Source organism: Thunnus maccoyii, chromosome 16 (assembly GCF_910596095.1).
Source record: "Thunnus maccoyii chromosome 16, fThuMac1.1, whole genome shotgun sequence".
NCBI classification, from domain to species: domain Eukaryota; kingdom Metazoa; phylum Chordata; class Actinopteri; order Scombriformes; family Scombridae; genus Thunnus; species Thunnus maccoyii.
The window spans coordinates 25,369,692-25,391,417 of record NC_056548.1 but is presented as its reverse complement, the minus strand read 5'-3'; the positions used below and the strand labels follow the sequence as shown (position 1 = coordinate 25,391,417).

The 21,726-nt window shown below is 42.6% G+C and overlaps 1 protein-coding gene across 3 annotated transcripts in view; it reads left to right on the top strand.

The window, feature by feature from the left end:
- The first annotated feature begins 3,842 nt into the window (after positions 1-3,842).
- The window catches only part of daam2 (dishevelled associated activator of morphogenesis 2), a 94,323-nt gene continuing 76,439 nt past the window's right edge, over positions 3,843-21,726 (top strand). For all 3 annotated transcript variants that reach the window (XM_042436862.1, XM_042436858.1, XM_042436860.1), the window contains exon 1: positions 3,843-4,020. The gene's annotated coding sequence lies outside the window, so the exon portion shown is untranslated. The remainder of the gene's footprint in view (positions 4,021-21,726) is intronic.

Genomic DNA, 21,726 nt, shown 5'->3' with positions numbered 1-21,726 from the left:
TCAGTCTGTTGACTTATTTGTCGGTCAACCACTTTGACAGACTGAAATAAAACTATTTAAAGGACTACAATTAAAGTTTGTACAGATATTCATGGTCCCCAGAAGATTACTCCTCATAACTTTGGTGATCTCCTGACTTTTTCTCTATGCCACCATGAAGTTGACTATTGGTTAGATTGGCATAAAATTTAATACAGATATGCATGGTGCTCACACCCATAATTCTGACTTTTTCTTTATGCCACCAGCAGGTCAGTAACTTAACTTATCCAGTGAATTATTTCAATAGCTGCATGATAGATTGGCACAAACTTTGGTACAGACATTCATGGTTTTGAGTGAAATGTCTCAACATCTATTGGATGATTTGCAATGAAATTGGGCACACACATTCCCTGTTCCCTCCAGGATGAATGTAATAGCTCAGGTGATCCTTTAACTTTCCACCTACCATCAAGTCAAAATTGCAACTCTTCCAGTGTTTTACTTAATGACCAAATACCTGCAAAACTACTTTGTGTTTAGTGCTAATTAGCAAATGATATCATGCTAACATACTACACTAAAATGGTGACCATGGCATTCATTAAATCTGTTCGTCATCAGCATGTTCATTGCATGTGCACGTGTTTTGTCATTGTGAGCGCACTAGCATGCTGACATTAGCATTTAGCACAAAGGAAGTACAGCTTCACAGAGCCGCTAGCGTGGCTGTAGACTCTTAGTCTTGCTAGATACAATATTGCATACAGATATCTATGGCTTGTATTCTTGCTGTTCTTCATCCACTGAGAGCTCAAAGATACTGTTTTACATTTGTGTGTGTGTATATGTGTATGCATGTGCACAGACCACGTGTGCATGTCTGAAAGTTTCACATTACCAGACATGTGTGAATTCAGTTAGCGCCATTTCTGTTCTCCCAGACACCCCTGAGAACCTGAGGTGTCGACTGGACCTTTTCACATCTGCAGCCTTGTCAAATCAAGACTGTCTACAAACAACCTGGCTTCTGTCTGATAGACGCACAGAGAATCCTCCTGTAACTAAATCTGTTAGCCTTGGCTTTCTGCCTCGGACCTGAGCAGGGATATAAAAGCGATATGGTTTCAAATTATTTGAATGGTTGGAGGTGTATTTGATTTTACTGCCTTGACGCTCTAGCAGCCTCAGAGGCGAGCCTTTCCCTCACGGGATCCAGAAGTCCAACAGTCCTCATGTCTTCCAAACTTTAAAAGTCTTCAAAAATGTACATTAGCTGCTATTTTGCCTGAGTCTGTTCACCACTAGTCTCTCTGAGGTCAGTGTAAAACCTGGAGTATCTACTCTAAGCCTTGGACAGATATCCCCACTCACTGGGCTCACTGGAAAAACACTTAATTTGTGGTGGCGTCACTGTGAGGACCCTGCTCACTGTGACATGGTTGGTTAATTATATAATATTATATGTCATATATTTGTGCGCTAAACAATAGGAAGGTTAAGATAAGTCTAAACTGACTCCTGGCACCATATTGTGGCATAGTGTGTGTGCGTGTGTCTGCGTGTGTCCGCATGTCGCCAAGTCTAATTCACTCATTGAGTTTTGGGGGTCAGGCTAAAAGGCTCAGGTTAAAGTTACTGACAGAGTGTCATTATCTGACATGAATCTAACTTCCCTATGATATACAATCTGCTCTGGATTATAGATTTGACCTCCCCCGAGTTTTGCCAAATTGAAGAGATTAATCGAGGCCTCTTGCTTGGTTCTCTCCCAGGGGCGGAATCACTTGCTTCGTCTGGATAATGTCATCCAAGCTTTGACAGGCCAAGCCGCCGGGCTACCGGACAGCTCCGCTCTGTCTTTCTACTCTTGAAACTTTGCTCAAAATAAAGACATGTACTCACTGTTCAAAAAACTTGACACTTACAGTAGCTTATACAATTATTTCTGGCAAGAAAATGAAACAACTTCCTGATAATTGCTGAACTTAAAGTAGTCATAATATGGAGGAAATTATCTTCCTCATAATACTGAACATGATTGTGCGGATAAGGACACAATCAGTGACTAACCACCACACATAATGCAAACAGTTTTGGAAACGGTTTTGAACTAATGGCATGAAGGTATTTAAAGAATGCCCAACAATGCAGGTAGCAGCAATGATTCTACTTTCATTTTGACACCATATAATCACAGGTTTGTAACGCTGATGCAGCCTTTCAGACATGTTTTGACATCTAAAAATGATTAATGGGAACCCTTTACTGATTTCAACTGCTATTTAAATGACAGGAGAAGCATGAGAAATATAATCCCTGCCCCTAAAGGGGTTTCAATTGTCTGAATGGACAGCCTCAGTTTAATGCAGCACAATACAAATGTGTATAGTCAAAGAAACTAACTAACTATCTAATATATTTTATTACCCCACAGAAAATGAAGACTACAGTACACAAGATAGACAGATTTAAAAAAGAATAATCAAAATTGAAGCAGCAGACAATGAGATATCCTTACTTCTAATATGGCTCTAATGGCAAAAACACTGGCTCCTACATTCCCCATAATGCAACTCAGTAGCATCTTTTGATGGCATCATTTTACCTTATTTTGTCAAACTTTGAAAAACTCCTTCCAGTGCCACAGACAACATTATACAATGGTTTCACAGGCTAAGTTACAGTATTCCTCATGACGAGTAAACTGAACTGCATGTGTAAAATTGTTGGAGTGTCCCTTTAACCCACTCTGTTAAAAGATTACTGTTGCAAACTGCTGTTGTTGCTTGTTGTTAAACTAAATTATGAAGTCATCATCATATTCATCTGTTGACAGAAAACATTACCCCGGTTGTGCCTGCCAGGCCTTAAACATATTCATTCATGAGTATAGTGTTCCTGCCAGCTTTTACGAGCTACATAAACAGTGGCTCTGAGCTGCTGAGTCTCCAATACATTCATCCAAGCAGTCTCCACAGTGTGAATGATCTTGCATTTCATGGGGACAGATAATTAGATTGGTGAGAGTTCATTTCAGGCCACCAAATTCACTTCAGCAACACTCTAGTCCTGTTTACTGACCTTTCTTACTGAGGAATTATCTCACACACTCTACCCAAAACAACACAGCAGGCCTGTCTCAAACACATAAAATTAGTATTGATGTCCACGTTTAAGCCCAGGTCAAAGTCAATGCAATTAATGAAGGATTATGGGCAGCGAGGAGATCAAAACACAGCCAGTCACACTGTTTCTTCATATTTCGGAGGATTAAATGCTTAGCAGCTGGGATTGCTAGACCTTTACTTAATGTTTGGGAAACTTTTGTGGACCATATTTCATTGTCAAACATGGAATCTATAATACATTTTAACCTGATTAAGACGAACTAACTGCAATAGCAGTTGAGTTTGTAGTCACTCTAATTCACATTTTATATCTTTATGGCTTTATGATTTACTGGATATCTAGCTATTAATTTTCAAATGAAGCACACCTTTATAGCTGTTTTCCTCCTTGGAGCATTCACTTGCAGTACAATATCGTGTTTGTTTTATTGTTTTTTTTTATAGTAGCAATGAAAACATGTACAAGGCAATTGATTATTTCTGAGAAGTGGCTCAGGTAATTATTAATGGGTCTTGTAATGTTTCGGTTTTGATTTTGATCGTGATCATCCTCATCTCCAACACACACACACACACACACACACACACACACACACACACACACACACACACACACACACACACACACACACACACACACACACGGACAGACAGACAGACAAGAGTGCGGTAGCTTTAAGATAGGAGGCGTGGTGCTGCTGTTTTGACCGAGTTGTCAGTCCCTTCACTCTCCACTATCATTCTTCTGAATGAACAGCCTCGCACAGCCAACACAGGGCATCGGCTTTCTGTTTTGGTTTTTCTTTTTTTTTTTATGATTCAGCCCTGAGACTGATTTCGCCTTGTGACAGCGACAAGGGATTATTATTACCGAACAGTAACTGTTTCTCCGCAGCAAATCAAGAAGGTAAGTTCACAATTTCCCTTCGAATCAATGTGAAGTGAGCGGTACCTTGTGATGGTGCTCACCCCCCGGCTCTCTCTTCAACTGCCGCGGAAGCAAAGGGAGCCATCAGCTGGAAAATGTTCCACTGAAGCTCAGTTAAAGGCTAGGAAGAAGTGTTGCAGTGTCAGTCCGCGTTGGGTAATTTTGTGTTTTCAAATAAGATTCAAGCACCGCTCCTATGATATAAGATGGAAATGTGCTGTGCCTGGCTGCTGTTTTTTATGCCACATGCCAATTAAGATCTAGCACCTGATTTCAAGCCTGTCTGGATGCTTTAATATGAAGGGAAAATGATTAATGGGAGAATACTGCCTGCTCATCAAATAGAGCTCGTTATTGCCTGCTATTAGATACATATCAATGAATGTAAATGCAGTTTTGCGCATGACAGTCGGTATCAACCTTTAATTTTATGCAGATTTGACGTTTTTTATTGTTATCATTGCCGATGACATTATTGTCCTCAGTTATTAATCATCATGATGGACTGCACGTAGCCTTCGCATGATGCGCAACGTTTTGACCTCGATATTAGGCGGCTGTGCGTTCAGTGGGCTACACGGACAGACATACCTGGGACCATCTAAAGAGGGCGCTGCGTCCCCTCAGCTGCTCTGTCATACTGCACAGTCATACTGCAAAAAATGTCTATTCATAACAAGGCAAGTTGTGCTGTGATACCATTACGTTTAGTGAAGTGTTTTTCTTTCCACTATCAGTATCTTGACGCAAGGCAGGATGAATAATCTCTACTTTATTTGTCATTGTACATGAAAGTGAACTAGGATGAGGGGAATTATATCACCTCTTTGGAAGATATTTTCTTGTTTGCAGAAAAAAATGTTACTAAATATGAACAAATTACATGTCATGATTGATACTTCTTGCAGTGTGCAGCAATTCCAATCCTTTTGAGCTAAATTTGGCTACAGCAACTTTTCAGGTAGTGTTGTGCATCCAGCACAACTAAATAATACTTTCTATAACATAAAACAAGTGTCTCCTCACAACATTGCTGTCTAACTACCAGAAGTTAATCTGCACAATGCAGATTGATAAATGCTGAGATTTTTGCTCAGATAGAGTTTTTTAGGTCAGTTTGTCAATAGTTGTTTTGTACCAAAAAACAACTTTCTGCATTTTTAATCAGGAAAGGTAAAAAGCTTGCACGCTCGGGGGCATCCATACCTCTTAAAGCTTGCTTTGTGAGTCTGTTTATAGGATGGGAAGGCATCAAGAGCTATTTAATCTAACTGAACATCTGGCAGTGATGCAGCGTTGGGTCCTCTTGGCCAGTTGTTGAGGCTTTACAAGCACAGCACCATGCTAAGCACAAAACCATCCCCTCCTCCTCACCCACACAGCTTTTGCCTAAGGAGTACTTAGCATCCGCTACATTCCTCCTACTGGATCAAGATTGTGCTGCTTGTGAGCGTCAAGTGAGCCAGTGATCCTTAACTGTTTGGACGCGATTCAGAGAAATAAGAAATAGAGGAATAAAAATAAAAATGATGATTATGGGAGAAAGGATTGGAATGGATTATGAGATAGAAATTACATTTTAATCATGCTAACCCATTGGGAGTAAGTGGCTTGTGGGATTTGTCCATGTAAGGCTGCTGAAGGAATTTTTAACAATGTGTAATGCACATACTTTACAGCCATCAATAGCCTGCCCACTGAACCCCACAGACTTGCGTTAATGGATGTCAGCGATGGATGGATTTATTGAAAAGCCCGGCACTATAGCTGGCTGTATATCTCTAAGCAGAGCTGCAATCCATTGAGCTTTTAATACGCTTCAAGCTTTTTCACAGCTCCAGCTTCAAGCATGTAAAATCATACATTTAAAACAGGAATATTTGTCTGTTTACTCTCAAGTCCGACTAGAGCAGCTGTTCCAGCAATTTGGCAGGAGTATTTTTAGGACCACTGTTTTGATTATAGCGCACAATCCTTGTCCAGCTACCTGTGTGTTTTCAGAAGGGAGGGAGGGAAGGAAAATAGGTCTGACATCCAAGAGTAACAAGGCCACTGGGCTGAGGTGTTCTGCTTCTGGCTGTGCCCCTGCTGACTGAGCGGAGGGTATAGAGCTTTTGGTTGTGTTTGTTTTTGTGTGGGCGGAAGGATGACTGGAAGCCTTGCTCAGCTCAGAATGGCTGCATGTGTTAGCAGGTACAGTATCTAGCGGGCCACACATGGCTGTGGTGTGTATGCTTCTCTGCCCTGGGGAGGGGTGGCCAGGGGAAAGACAGGGCCATTGTTCCTGACCAGCCGCTGAGGCAGAGGTTTACTCGCTTCCACCGGGGCCAGATGTTTTGCTTGGCAGATGCTACTGGCCGTCGGGGCCATAAGGTGAGAATCTGGTGAGGCTGGCTAGATAGGGCAGGAGCTGAGGCAGACTGGACGCATGTGCTTGGTGCAGGGATGGCGTTTCGCTCAAATCTTCTTCACCTTTTGTGCAGCCCTCATTGTAAACACACATCTGTCAATTCAGTGATCACTTATATATCAGAGGCACTTTGGATTGAGATGTACATTGCATATGAATGAAATGTAACCTTTTTAATAAATCAATATGCGACAGATACTGATCATCACATTATCTAGAAAGCACTGTGTGCAGCGATTGCACCCTTACAGTTCATCAAGTAGCATTCCAAGTCAATGGCTACGTCCCAGTCTCGCCTCATAAAACTTATGTCCGAAACGTTTGCCAGCAGCTGGCCCTTCTTTTTCTTCTTTACCCTTCAGTCATCGCTAACATACTGAGCGGCCACAGCGCACGCATACGGCCTCGTGCCAGTCTCTGTTCCAGCCCACTCTTCTCTTTGTGCGGTGGACAGGCAGGCAGCATGCTGGCTTACTGTATTGGTACAGAGTTTCTGGCGCAGAACGAAGGACTGGGAGTAATTAGCTGTGAGGGTATAATCCTATACCAGACACAGTGTTGCGTCTGTTAAAAGTGCCCCCCTTCCCCTAACTCCCAATCCTCAGTCACAAGTGGTGGTTATGACCCCCCCCTACCCCTACCCCACCCCACCTCACCCACTTTACTAGAACCATCATTTATGAGTGCAAAAAGTGAAACTGGTTTGGTTCATAGATTTGTTTTTGCAGTAGGAGGCAACCATATTTTTTACACCATGAATTATACCCTCATAGTCTGCATACACAGTTTAAAATAGGCCTCTTTCTGTAACATAAACAGTGCATTTCCCACCAGCTGTCAGACTCTGAAATCTACAATGAGGGACAAATTGTATATGTGCACAGAAGCACCCTAAAACTGTGCAAGAATGCTTACAGGCAATGCTTGCACTGTGATGCTCAGTCACTGTGAAAGAACTTGGATCATAAGGCTGATTTATATATTTCAATATCTTATGTTGCATTTTAGTAGATTAACCAAAGCATGGAAAGGAAAATTATGCCCTCTCAGCCTCGTTCTGTCTCAAAGATGCCTGTAGGGTATGGTTCGGGTTGACTTTCTTTTATTGAGGATGTTAGAATAAATACAGATTTGGGCGCTTTTATTTCAGGTTAAGTTAAACATCTTCTCTATTTTGTCTGAAAATGGATGACGACAAGTTTTTCTTTTGCCTCGAGCTATGGCCTGATCTCTGCCTTTTGTAGAATTGGTCCTGGCCATGCGGGATCAGTGTGCAGGTCTTGCTGATGAGTGGCTAGAACAGGCTCTGGTCTGTTTCTTCCACACAGTAGTGAGGCTGTTCTCTGCTGTGAAGCACCTGAGTTGGAGAGGAACTGCTGCGTGGCAGGAATGCCCCAGTATGCCAAAGACCCTTGGCACCAGATCAGCATGGGGCTTACCCGACTGTGAAGTTGTACTAAGATATGATCTTAATGTACATTTGTTGGCTCCTTCACCCAGCAATCTGTAAATCTCCAAGATTTACTTTCCCTTTTTGCTCTTTGCATCACTCTTGCATCCTCTTTATGGCAAGTTCAAGAACAGAACTTCAGTGTGTTCCACTTATTTTGCGGTGTATATTAGAGATATGCAACCATGAATCTATTTTAACTAATTGCTTGGAAAAACCAACATCCATGGATCATGTGTCATACCTTTTCCTTGAAGGAGGAAACCTCCTTGTCCAGTGGGATCTATTAAACAAAACAGTGCAGGACACTTTGCATTCTTCCTCCTCCAATCCTTCTCCTTTTTCCTCCTCTTCAGTCAGTCCCTATAGCCTAATTTCCTCTGTCTCCCCACACACACACCCACTCACTCACTTCAAATGTAAAAAAAAAACAGAGTTACGCAATCATGTGGTTAATTAAAATCTCATAAGCCCCAGATACTTTATCATAGAATGGACACCTCAAGTTCTGTTCTCGCAGTTCTGCACAATGTGTCATTGTTATCCAAGCTCTTGTGCACTAGTGCCACTGTAGTGTTGTTGGAAACAGTAGCTTGCTGCCTTGACTACCTGATTAGACTTGCATGTTTCCACCACTGGTATAAATCAGATGCAATTTAAGTCTCAGTTTCACCACGCGTTGCTCTGATTCTACAGAGGGGAGCTTGTGGCAACAGTAAAGGTTGTATTTTGCATTAAGTGTGCATGATGGCTGGATGATTGGTTCTTCAATCATATCAGGGCTTAACACACAGGGAGCAGGTGCTCACGTAAGATTGCCTCTTTAATGTCTTGAGGAATTATTTCCCCATCAGTGGGAATGATTTAGCACTGGGGGTAATGGAGGTTGAGAATATCCTAATATGTCTCCACTTCCTGACAGCTCCCTCCCCCCTACCTCTCTCTCCTTGTTCCCAACCTCAGTCCTCTTTACCCCCTACCCTCCTTCACCCCCCAGACAACTAACTCAATGCAATGGTTGTTTCGGTCCCCTGTCTCCATGTAGTCACAGGCAATTAGCTCCCGTCAAAATAGGCTGCAGGACGAAGGGTTGAGACTCGGGCATCCAAACCCCTTGCTCCTGCCCCTTATGCTTGGCTAATATTACCCCAAGCTACCGAGAAAGGGCCAGATAGGTTTTGTCAGTAGATGGAAGGGAAAGAAGGGGAGGGTGGTCCACTCGGGACCTGTGCGCGTGCTACCTCACTGAGCACAAAGCAGCTCTTTCACTTGGGATCCGGAGCACATATGGAATCGTTTATCAAACCCTCAGTGCGTCAACCCCACCGTATTCTCTCAGCAGCAGGTTTCCCCTCACCTCCGCATCTCAGATTCACTTTGCCTCGGAAATTAGCTTGAAAGACTGCACCTGGATATGTTCATCCATTGTCCCTTGCTCCTCAGTCCTACTCAAACCCTGAATCCATTGTCTTTAAGGTCTACTCATTTAAGAAACCTTAAAATTTCTTTCATGTTCTTAGATTTTCTGGTTTGACCTTATGGTTTGTGTTCTGTATATAATGTCCAGTGGACAAGACTGACCACTGTGATTTTTGAACCACAAATTACCATGTAGATTCCCTCATGGAGGTAGACCACTTTATAGTAATGCATCCCAAGCTTGTATTCACATTGGGCCAGTTAAGGTTACAATTAATCCACTGATGGGACATTCATTGCAGTTGGTGCTTAGTGGAACAATTTCAGTTAAGGTTATGTGACCTGAACTCAAGATCCACATTTAGAGTTTTCTTGCCATTCTGTGAATGAATTAGAGTCCACACAAAATTACAGGAACACTATTTTAACAGTAACACTATGCCAGCGTGACATCATCTCCAAGGATTGGCCTCTAAACTGCACAGCTGGATGTAGATAACGGAGCAGCTTGGATGTTTATTTTTTTCCCCTTCTGCATTCCAGCTTCCTATTTATAATGGCAATGATATCCAGCTCGGGGGGTTACTTCTATAAAAGGAAGTTTGAAGACTTTTGCCGACTCACAGCCCACTCGAAAAGGGGCTTGCATGCCACATTTTCTCAAGATGTGACCTTTAGATTTCCAGTAGAAGGGCATCAATCACAGAAAAAGAATGGTAAGTTTGGCTTGGGTCAAAGACAGCCGGATACAAGGCTGAAGACTTGACTGAAAACACTGCAGAGAGAATCCAAGCGCAAAACTATCAGTTTCCTCAGTGGGGTTCTGCTTTTATATCATCCAGGTGTCTCCTCAAAGGATTTAATGTTCTGACATTTGAGGTCTTTAGTATTTATCTTCTATAGACAGTGAAAACAGCAAAGAAGAATCCTGAAAATAAGGTGTGTAAAATGACCATAATAGATGCACTTCTTTGCACCAAAGGTCAAACCTATGTTTTTGTTGAGAATAGACTCCACACATAGTTAAATGTGGCGAAAGGTGACCTTTGACCTGTGACCTCGTCCAACTGCCTGGCTGGCCCTATAGGAAATAGATTTTGTTTACAAAGAGCTTGTCATTATGTGCTTTAGATTTAATTATCTTGACATGTCGGGTTGGGTAGCTAAAGGCATTCAGTATCTAAGTCTGGAGTCATGTGGCTTTGTTTTGCCTAAGCGCTAAAGACAAAGTTCACCCAGTTCCTCTTTAACCTGAGAATTTCCTCTCCTTGCAAACTGAGTAGATTTGGTCACCATTGCCAAACTGTTGACAAATCATTTGGCCTGTATTGTCAGCCCCTGAGTTTTTATCTTGCATTGTTGGTTTCCTAGGACAAAATCCTCCCTAAATTAGCCTAAACTCTTCAACACTAACAATCCAGATGTCCTCAGTGGCCTGACACCCCATTTAATGCCTAGCAGATGGTATTTGTAGCATTGGATTGTGTTGAGAACAGATTACCTTAATGAGGTCATTTACCAATGAACTGTGTGGGTTTGGACATCATCTGGTGGAGGCCCATACCAGCCCACAGGGTTTCTACAATTTATTTAAGGTTACTTATAGGTTAAACATCCCTGGAAGAATGTTGATTCCTTGCTTGGACCACTAAATATCCTTCACAGTACAGTGTGTGTCTATGGAGTGCGTTCACCATGAGGGGCCTCTTCACAAGAGATATGGCATAGCATGAACTTCTTTGGGCTGTGTTATTGTAACTATCAGATCTTCCTCCTTTTTCCCTCCCTCCCTCCGTCTCCTTGGTGGACAAGGGTCTTTTTCACTGCCCTGTGCGGCTCTGTTTGTGTGTTTGATTGTGGGAAAATTTCTCGACTGTCCGTGAGAGTCCCCCGCTCTCTGGACTGGCTTTTCCCTTGAGGTCCTCTAGGCTCGGAGTGGCTGAGCACCACCACTGCTCCGAGGTCCTTCTCCTCCCAGCAACCCCTAGTGGTAGAAGTGGTAGCAGAATGCCTCTGTTCAGTCTTTTGAGAACCAAACCACTTGTCTAAGCTGTTTGTATGACCCTTCCCTTATAGTCAGGCATGACAACAGTTTATCTTTTCAGAAGGGAGAGATCCTTCAGGCTTTTCAGCACAGCGATAAAGAAGCCTGGAAAAAACACTCCCCACCAATTAATCACTTCAGACATGGAGCTGAGATCGGGACATGGATCTTGATGTGACACAGAGTTTTGAGAATGGGCCAGGCTGTGGTGGGTTTACTTTGGCTACCATTGCAGAATAAGTCCTGGCTCCAAAGCTGCATATTGAGATAGGTAAAGTTTATAGCTTTGAGTTTGCAGTTTTGTTAATGAGACTTGCTCTGGTTCGTGTACAGTATATGCCATTTGGCTGAGGGAATTACCTCATTAAATGAAGTTTGTGGCTTTGTATATTTATGTTGTGAATTCTAGTTTTCCTTTTAATGCATTCTGTTCTGGAGCCTTTTGTATTGATTTGCCTCCATTTTCACATTTGTATATGGGCACAGTTTCATTTTCGCATCTGTTTCATGGGATTTCCCTGAAATTCAGGTTTTGAGTCATTCTCACATGCTACAGTAGTGTCACTGCAATACTTTAATTTTCACATTGGCCTGCTTGTGTGACTCTACACTGACTCAAAAATAAATAAGCTGGAATTCTTTACTTAAGATAAGACATGCTGTCAGATAACCAAACCTCCCACCTCCACCCTCAATTCAGTTTAAACAGCTGTAATTCACTTTACTGGTGTGGCAAATGTGTTTTATCAAAGTGATCTAAATCTGGAACATCATAACAAGATTTAAGATGTATATGCATCTCATTCAGCTGTATTGCTTTCCCCCTTAATCCATCATAATATTCTTATCCAGTGTTTCCCCTACCGTTGCCTTGGAGGGGCTGCCCGCCCCTCCAACGGGACCCCCCGCCCCTCCTGAACGAAACAAAATATGTTTATTTATGCTGTTCACCTAATTTATGTGCACATGTCACAGTAAGTGCAATAAAAGCTTTGTGAGTAAAAAGTCAACAAGAGTAATTTATTAATGTAATCCGCACAAAAGATTGACAGACAAGTCGACGACCCCAAACCTCTGAAATTCAGGCAAAAAATAGCAAGTAACCCCCCAACCCCTGCCACCATTGCCGCCACCATCACCAACCCCCCAAAAGCAGTCCACCTAGGGGAAACTGTTATCCTATCCTCACCTGTTTTCACCGGGTTTGAAAGCCATACGATCATAAATTGACATGAGGAAGAAAAAATGGCTTAGACATGGTATCAAACAGAACCTCCCCAGTGATTTCATTTTGTTTAAAACCAAAGGCTATTACTAAACAGTAAAACATTTTATAAGCTCAACACCGTCATAATTCTTACTAAGACTTTTGGATTACTAAATTTGGCATCCATATCTTGTGCATTTCTTCACAATCATGTAATGACGTTATGATGCAGTTCAAAGCTCTTAAGTAGAATAGAAAGCTGTGGCAGGCACTTTTACTGTGTTCTACAGGCTCTCTCCCAGGCCCTAATGCATCATCTGAGCTAACTGCCATCTCATTGTGTTTGAGCTTTGAGATGGATGAGCGAACGCAGTTAAGGATCCAGCAACGATGACAAACGGTTCTGTCTTTTTTCTATCGAGTAACTAAACAGACAAACACCATCCGAACAGTGGACCCGAGCCATAGATCCTTCAACCACGGCAAGTTCTTTTCAGAAAGTCCTTTTCGCCAAGTGACAAACCGCGTGGTTGGCAACAACTAAAGCATTCAGAGGCGGTATGAATAGGGGTCTGTCTCTGGAGAGGCTTGTTGAAATGGGGCCTTTTGCTTTTATCCCTCCGAGGAGGCAGATTGATCTTGCGCAGGTTCGCGCTGGCAGTACACTTCAAATGGACTGTTGAAAGGCAAGGCGTTTATTTGTGCTGCGTTATAAACTGTGTCCTTTTCCCAGATTTAGCATCTGTGGGTGTTTTCCATCATCTGTAAACACAACCAGGCTGTGCCTTCTACCCTGTTATTCTTACATTCTTACATTCACCTGCAACATCACCTCTAACCTCTCCCCTTTGTCCTGCCTGCTGACGTTTTCCATCAAAAAGATAATCTTCTCATCCGCTCTCCTTGATCAATACTGATGTAAAAAAAAAAAAAAAAAAAAAAAAGGGATTTTCATGTAGATTCCAAGTCCTATTTCCATTCATAAAGTTTTTGCAGATGGAGAGGACATGAGGAGTAAGGGGAGGAAGGAAGCCTGTTAAAACAGTTGTCATTCTCCTCTGATGTGCACTCCATTACTCCCTCATGGTAAATTTCACGTGGACATCAGGTGACCCCCTTGGTATTGTTTCCTTGGTTACTGATGTATTGACCTCCCTACCCCTCCCGACCCCCACCCACCCAACATCCCCCCCACTCACACATCCTCCTCCTTTGTGTTATGCAGCAGCTTCTTGGAGCTGTGTGCTGTTTTTCTTCTCCCTCCACTTGTATAAACCAGGAGACTATCTGCCATCAGCATTCAGGAAGTATGGGGGTAAACAAACACCAGGAGCCAGCAGGAGAAACTCAAATGACCCAACCATGTCTAAGCAACCACGCACAGCAGGTTATTTTTGGTTAGGTTCTGTATCGCATTGTATGTGCATTCTGTTTATATGGCCTTGTTTATATTTGTTTATGTGTCAGGGCTAACTCATTTGTGCATATGTGAGATTACATGGGTTGGGAAAAATGAAGCTGGGTTCGGATTCCTTTCATTTTAAACATCATCACTGACTGTGCCAGATGGCTTATGATGCAGGTTCTTTCCAGCCACTGACTAATTAGTCATTTAGAGTGTATTCAGTCCTGTGTATGAAGTTCATTACTAGCAGTTACGCAGCTCTCTTCTAACTCCTCTCTGCTAATGTTGGCAGTGGTTGCTGTGACCAGTTTTGCCGTTACTGGTGTGCAGTTATAGGATAAGGTTGATATTATTTTATAATTTTATCACTGTCAACATTTGCTTTTCAGGGCAATTTTTTAAACAGAAGTGTGTATGTGAGAGAAATCTACAAAGCTAAAAGCTAAAAAGTATGTGTCTGTGTGCTCATGTGTGTTGAAAGGTCCATCCTGTCAGCAATGGAGTGATGGAGAGATAACCCATAAGCCACTGCTGTGTGTGCCAAACCATCTGACTTGTTCAGGCACACACTGAATGCAAGAGTTGGCCTGTATTAAAGCTACTGGAGGCTGATGTATTTTTTCTCTCTCAACAGCTTGGCTGGACTGCCCAATTTCATGCAGTATCAGAGCCTGCAATATTTCTTCAGGCAACGATCCATCTAGAAAATAGCGCTTTTTTTTTTTTTTTTTTTTTTTAAAGTCCAGTCCTCCATCATCACAATTCAACCCCCACCCTCTTTACCCCCTACCTTCGCATTGTCCAGAAGCCGCAGGGATTAGCTGTGCCATGTAGCGTGAGGAGACTGAAAGATATTGTGAACGTCGGAGAGAAAAAGAAGAGGTGAAATAGGGGGGTCAGCGCAGTGGCGGTGATGCTGCTGGACTGTTACCGTGCCCTGGACCACATCTACTGGGATTGACGCTAGCAGTGGGGAGTGGATTAAAGGTATTAGGCAGACAGACTGGACCCTTGGTGCAGACATTAATGCTGCTATATCAACCCATACGCACGTCCCTGTGCACCCACCCCCCACCCTTTTGCGCTGACAAACAAAATCCCTTAAATGCGCAATTAACTGCTAGAGTGATCTGGTCTACTACAATGGCACAGAAATCAGCTTAAATATGGAAAGAATATGGTTGTGAATATGGTTTTCTTTTTTACTACTGAATGTTAAGTGGTTGCGGGAAACCAAGAGCCAGAGGGGAGTGACATTTTGGACAGAAGTTGAGTTGTGTATATCAACTTAAAGGTCTATGATGAAATATTGCTGGAATAATGACTCAAATCCAATTAGTCAATGAGAATTAAATGAGATTTTCCAGCAGGCTGGAGGGAGGTGGGTTTAGGACCTCCTGTTAAGTCAATTAAAAAACAAGGCAGTGGCCTAACCACCAATGAGCTGCTTCCATGATTGTGAGCAATCTGCAATGCAGTGAAAGCCTGCTGTACATTGGTATACCTCCAAGCTCAAAAATCAAAGCATGAGAATATTTAATACTGTATATTTCCAAGTATCTCATGTACGATATGTGTCTCATCTTGCTTTAGAAAACACATTTTCCAGCATTGCTGCAAGCCTGTTTCTAAAACTGCCTTGCCTCTTGCTCCCTCACTCTTTCCCTTCCTTGGATTACAACCACGCTTGTGCTGGGCCCAGATTCGCTGCCAGGTTGCCTTGGCGACGGGTCGCAGTACATAAACCGGTCGATGTTTGGGGAACGCTGCGCCGCGAGGCAGGAAATCTTGTGCATTCTTTATCTCTCACCCCTTGGATGGTGCTCGTTCAGTCCTCAGTAGGGAGCAGGAGCCACATAAGCAAATGGAAGCCTTATTTTTCTATCTGGTCTTTTTTTTTTTTTTTTTCCACCTTTTTCAGCCAGAGATAAACAAAATCTTTGAGTTCCGGACAACCCACGCTTCTTTTGCAAGTAAAGGGGAGAAAATGAAAGGAAGAAATGGTTTGTGGAAAGCAGAAATAAGGTGTCCTAATGCATAAACGGTGAAATGATTCAAGTGAATGTAATTCCTCAGTTCATCACCGGCAGCGTCGTGCAACATAACATTCACACACCTTTCACCTCTACTGTAAATATGCACACACACACTCATGTATAGCACACATGAATGAAACACACACACTCACACACACCCTACCCGTTATTACCTTGCCTTCCTGACATTCCATCCAAGTTCTGGAGGAAGAGGAAAGGGAGCTGCTGATCGGACGCCCATGAAACAGAATGCTGGGAAGAAACCCTGCTGTGATCCATCCGTGTGTCGCATACATTCGAGCGCGCGCACGTACACACAAGACTGACATAGAATACCATTGACAAAGTATTAAAGCAGACGCTGATCATAAATCTGTCTCACGCTTTTGGCTACTGGTCAGTGGTGTGCAGTACATTTCCCAGACTTATCTTCCTTTTTTTTCAGTTGAATCCACTTCTCCTTAAAACCTTTTAAAATGTAACGGCATATCAATTGTCAGTACTTTTACCGTAGTGTATTTTTAGTTGTGGTATTCCACTTTGGATGAACATTTGCAGACACCTCTCCAGCTTGGCTTGGTTTCCTTGTTCCACCATTGTCTCCAGTGAAACTACAACACTAGGCCAAAGCTGAGTAAGCCTTTTTGCCTCCCTTGAGGAACAGTGCCGCTCAAATAGAAGGTTGTTGACACTGAAGAGGATGAAGTTGCTGTTCAGCCCTTTTTTTTTTCCTGTTCTCTCATTGATCTGCTCCCTTCCTCCTTTCATCCCAGCGTTAACAATCAATGCTCATGACTATGCAAATGCTTTGTTGTTTTGGTCTGCGTATGAGCGTTTTTAAAAAAGAAAGATGTGAAGTCATGAAGCGAGGTCACCGAGTTCTGTTTCATATCACGGCCTGCATCTTGAGAGGGCAAGCGTGTTAACTGTCGATGTGCACCACATTGACCGTTGTGGTCATAATAATGCCAGTTCCCACTACAGTCCTACTGTCTCGGGAGTAAAAAAAAAAAAAAAATGGCAGACTCATTGTTCTACGAAGGAAACTAAGATGCAGGGAGAGGAAAAGCTGAGGGGGAAAAAAAATGCTGACCCACATTTTTGTTGCAGCATGCAATGGGACAACAATTCGAGGCCCAACCTGACCATTTAACTTAAATAACATGTAATCGGAACAATGTGTGTTGATTGTATGCAGCCAAAGCAGATGTGATTAACCCAGATTTGTTCTACGGGGGTCAAGGCTCTTTTTTTTTTTTTTTTTTTTTTTTTTCTCAGAGCAGGTTTTCATTCTGTGGAGGCCAGCGAATGGGACAACAGCTCATTGTATGACATTTTTTCTTCACTTATAACCTGCACTCATATTACTGCAAAGCTATGCATTTCTAAAGCACCGGGAAACATCTGCACTACATTTAAATGAATGCAGTATGTAGTGAGTAAATGATGCCTATAGTTTTGGCTGCAATTACACATACGTTGGATGCTACACATGAATGCAGCACTACTCATTGAGCTCAGTAGAGGTCATGCTATACTACATACTCCTGACTGTCAACCTGCACAACTGTATGTTAGTCTGATGTGTGCTTGTATTACATTTGTGAGGACCGGGCTGTAACACTGACTTATTTATCTGATCTCATCTTTAACACTGATATGGCAAACTTTTTGGCAAACAGTTGCCTATCTACACATCCAGTGGATTTGGTGCCACATTAACATCCATTTTTGTTGTGTTTCTGGCCACCTGTTGATGGTTGGTGTCCACTTACTCCTTAGAGAAACATCTGGTGCTTTATCTGCACTGATATGTTCACCGATTGGTCACTAACTTGATTCTTTTGCTTCGATTTGTTCATAAGCTAATCACAAACTTTGTCTGTCTACCTTTTGGTGGTGGGAATGTAGCATTCAGTAGGCTTATTAGAGCTTTGCTGCTAGCTGCAGCCAAAAACAACACTGATGAGAGCTGTGAGAGTGAACCAAAATGGTGAAGTTGTGAGAAAACCAAAACAATGAGCGGATAGACACTTTAAAGCTCCATAGAACTGAGGGAAACAGCAGATTCGAGTGATAACTTTCTGTGGGTTGGTCACTACGAGCAACCCCTTTAACATACAATTAGTCATGTGATCCATTGTTTATGCAAAAAATATTGAATATTGCTGCTTTAAGGCTGGGGCAATGCCGTCACAGAGAGGAGCAAGATGTAATGCTCGTTCATTCATTGTGTTCCACTTGGTTGCACGTAGAAAAGAGATGGAAGAAGCTTTGAGAATGGTGGAAAAAAGAGGGTTTGAGAGATAAGTTTAAACTCTGATTACTCTCTCACCTCCGCACAGTGAACAGTGTCAATAGAAAGTCCTCATCAGTGTAGTAGTACAAACCTGCGTAGGTGTTTGTCAGCAGTGCGGTCAGATTCCAGCTTTTATTAATGCTTTTGTTGTCTCATAAAGCCTGCGTTCTTATGAGGAGAGCGTCTTGTTTGTTAACTTGATGTTGCAAGCGGTGTGGGTGTGTGTGTGTTTGTGTAGTTTTAGCAGCAGAAAATGAACAAGCGTGCAGGACCGGCTTGTCAGTGTGTGTCATTGAAGAAGCCAGATGGATTTCAGGGGCGCGTGGTGCTGGGCGTGTGTCTGCCACTCCAGGAGCCTGCCCTGGGCTCAGCTGGTTTTAATCAACACCATCATTTACCCCTCGGCGCACAATGGGCCCCCTCAGCAACACTCCCCTCCACTTCTGCCCCCCCCCCCCCCCCCCCCCCCCAGCACCCCTCCATACAGCACGGTGCTATATGTATTTACATTGTCTCTCTTGCACACACACCAGAGAAGAAGATAAATATGTGTGCTCCCATCCGCATTTGCATTCAGCAAAAGAATTCTGTAAATCCACTATATTCAGGCAGTTTACACAGTTAAGTAGCATAGCTCAGTAGCGCATTCATCCTCTTTGTGCGCTGTGACATAAACGGGAAAGAATGGAGGGGCAAATTAAGATGGGGCTCTTATAAATTAAGCTTGGGTGTAATCTCTACTCACTTGGTTTGTATACATTATAGCTTCCTGCAGACAGGGCTGAGTGTTGTATATCAGCCAAAGCATTGTGGTAATCCTGACCCAGCCCTTAAACTATGCATCTCAAGGACCTTTTGTCTCATTATGTTCTGCTCAACCACTGAAGGAACATGTTGGTCCCGTGGTCAACAGCGTGATCCATGTGACTGTGCGTTGTAAAGTCACTGAAGATGCAGCAGTGTAACTTTTAGGGAGCCCTGTCTCAGCTAGGGAACAGGATGAGGCAGAGGTCTCTTTAAGTTAGGGGGCTAGTAAATCAGTGTAATAAAATGTCTGACCCTTCCCACCATGTAAGAGGCAGCTGGACTCTCTGTGTGGTTAGATGGAACACGAGGCACGTGTGCTTAAGTGATGCTGATGGGTCAGAGGTTGACTGTTATTTGGCTTTGCAGGCTTACTAAACAGATTTGTTGGATAGTTGTTGGTGAAATCATTTGACTTTGCTGCATTTTTGTGGGGGATGTTACATTTTGCACATGTTCTCTTTCTCAAAGATCCACAGATGCAGCTAAAGGCTGTATGTATTGTGGGTTTTTTTTTTTTATCCAAAATGTAGTCTTTTCCCTTTTACTGTTGGAAATGGTACTTGTTTCCAACAGCATAAAGGCATGTCAAGTACTTGCTTTGTGCTGGAATGAACAACGTCTTAGAACGGACTGTTCTGACCTACTGTGGAGATAAACAGGAAGTGTTTGTTATTATTTTGTCATATCTGGAGAGAAGCAGCGCTAGGTCATCACTCTAAGCATTACATCTACCAAGAAAGAGAACTGTTGAAAAATGGCAGTTTGTCATTTATTTTCAGCAGCATCACACAGAGTAAACTGTGGGTTTAGCTGGGTTGGTTGGACCTATTATGGTCAAACCAGACCAAAGGGTTAGAGAAGAAAATTGGTGGGCTATTTTTAGACACTCCACTTCCTCTGGTTTGTGATAAAATCTTTTGAGAGATGATGGAACAGTTATTTTGTCATGGTGGCTTCAAAGGTTTGGTCAACTGTTGCTTTTACTGTCACAGCATTATGCAAATGCATAATTACAACTGTATTTTGTTTACTTTCCTTAATTCTGCACATTCTGACACCGGCTAATCATCCTAGCTTCTTGGGCGCAGTCTATCATTAACCAATTAAAATTTGGAGCACATATATTCTGTTTGTTTGAAGTCCTAGCCTGCGGTTTCTACAGCAACAAATACGCCCCATTCACTTGCATCCTCAGTCTAAGGTAACGTGACCTTGGCTGTTCAGACAGCACCGTCTGTGTCCAATGGTGCCACTGGGTTCAAAGAGTTCCCCACGAATAACAAGAGGTCAAGGGTCAAGAAAAAGGTCCAAAGGTCATGGGCGCAGACGCACACCTGTTCACAGGGGGCCTCCTTCAGTAGGACAGATGAATCCCAGATGTTTTTATGGAGATACTGTGACAGCCATGACCATATTAGAGGGGGTGTGGTGTCGAGGGTACCCCCTGCAATTGCACTGTTTAGAATTGGACTAAACTTTTCAATCACACTTCCCAGACATGCTCCACCATACATGGACATGTGCAATGCTTTTGAGGGACATAAAAGCCTTGATTTACACTGTTTTGAATGGATTTTAAGAAGGGACATTTTTACACCTGGAAAGGCTCAGATAGAGGACTTATTCTGGGGTTCAGGTTGTGGTCACCAAAGAAGGAACTCATTCTGAAGTCTCCCCTGAAGTGGTTGGTTTCTGAGCGTTTTCTTTTGAATGGCGGGATAAGAAACGGTAATAAATTGTAATTTCTGCTGTACAGCTGAAGTTGCACTCTGTGGAGAGAAGTCCCCATGTTGCCAATATAATAGCAACTGGAATATATAAACCTTGCTTTCAAATGGAGGCATCTGAAAAAGAGCAAGACCCTTTCCTTTCAGTTTTACCATGTCTTTTTTCCATGAGTATCCTCTGTTAGTCTCTATTTTCCCTTTTACAGTTTATACACCTGGATTCATTGAGGTGAAAAAAGGAGCTATGAGGACAGATGTTTGTTTTATTGGACCAAAAGTATGGTTTTCATGCATGTCTCTTTATTTTCTATCTGATATTTCTAAAACCTGAAGGTGTCTGCTACTATCATAGTAAACACTCATTTCAATTACACACTATGAGATGAAATTATTCCAACTTTTTATTCAGAACATTAGACTGATGGCCTTCATGCCCAAAGATCAAGGCATTACATCATTGGTTAACATGATGAAGCTGTCATGAGTCAGTCAGCGGAAAGCTCAACCATTGTCCAAACATGACAGCATTTAGCTGGCACATATCCAGGCAGACAGCAGAGGTACTGTGGGAGCAGGCGGTTGAGTGACCTCTGACCCTGCCCAGTCTGCCTCTAGGACAAAAGAGCCATTCAGATGCCCAGTACTTTTGCAAAACACCAAAAAAAGCCCTCAGCCAGCGCAAATGACTGGTAATCCTCTTGAAATGCTTGTTTACTCTCTGTTATTGTTGGGCAAAGCATGTATTTGTGATAGATATAGAAAGAGGTGGAGCAGAAGGGCATCCTAACAGTAGAAAGTATGAAATTGTACTGGAGGGGGGTGTAAATAATAAAGACAGGAAAGAATGTCACCACAAGAACGTAGCGACTACAATTTACGAT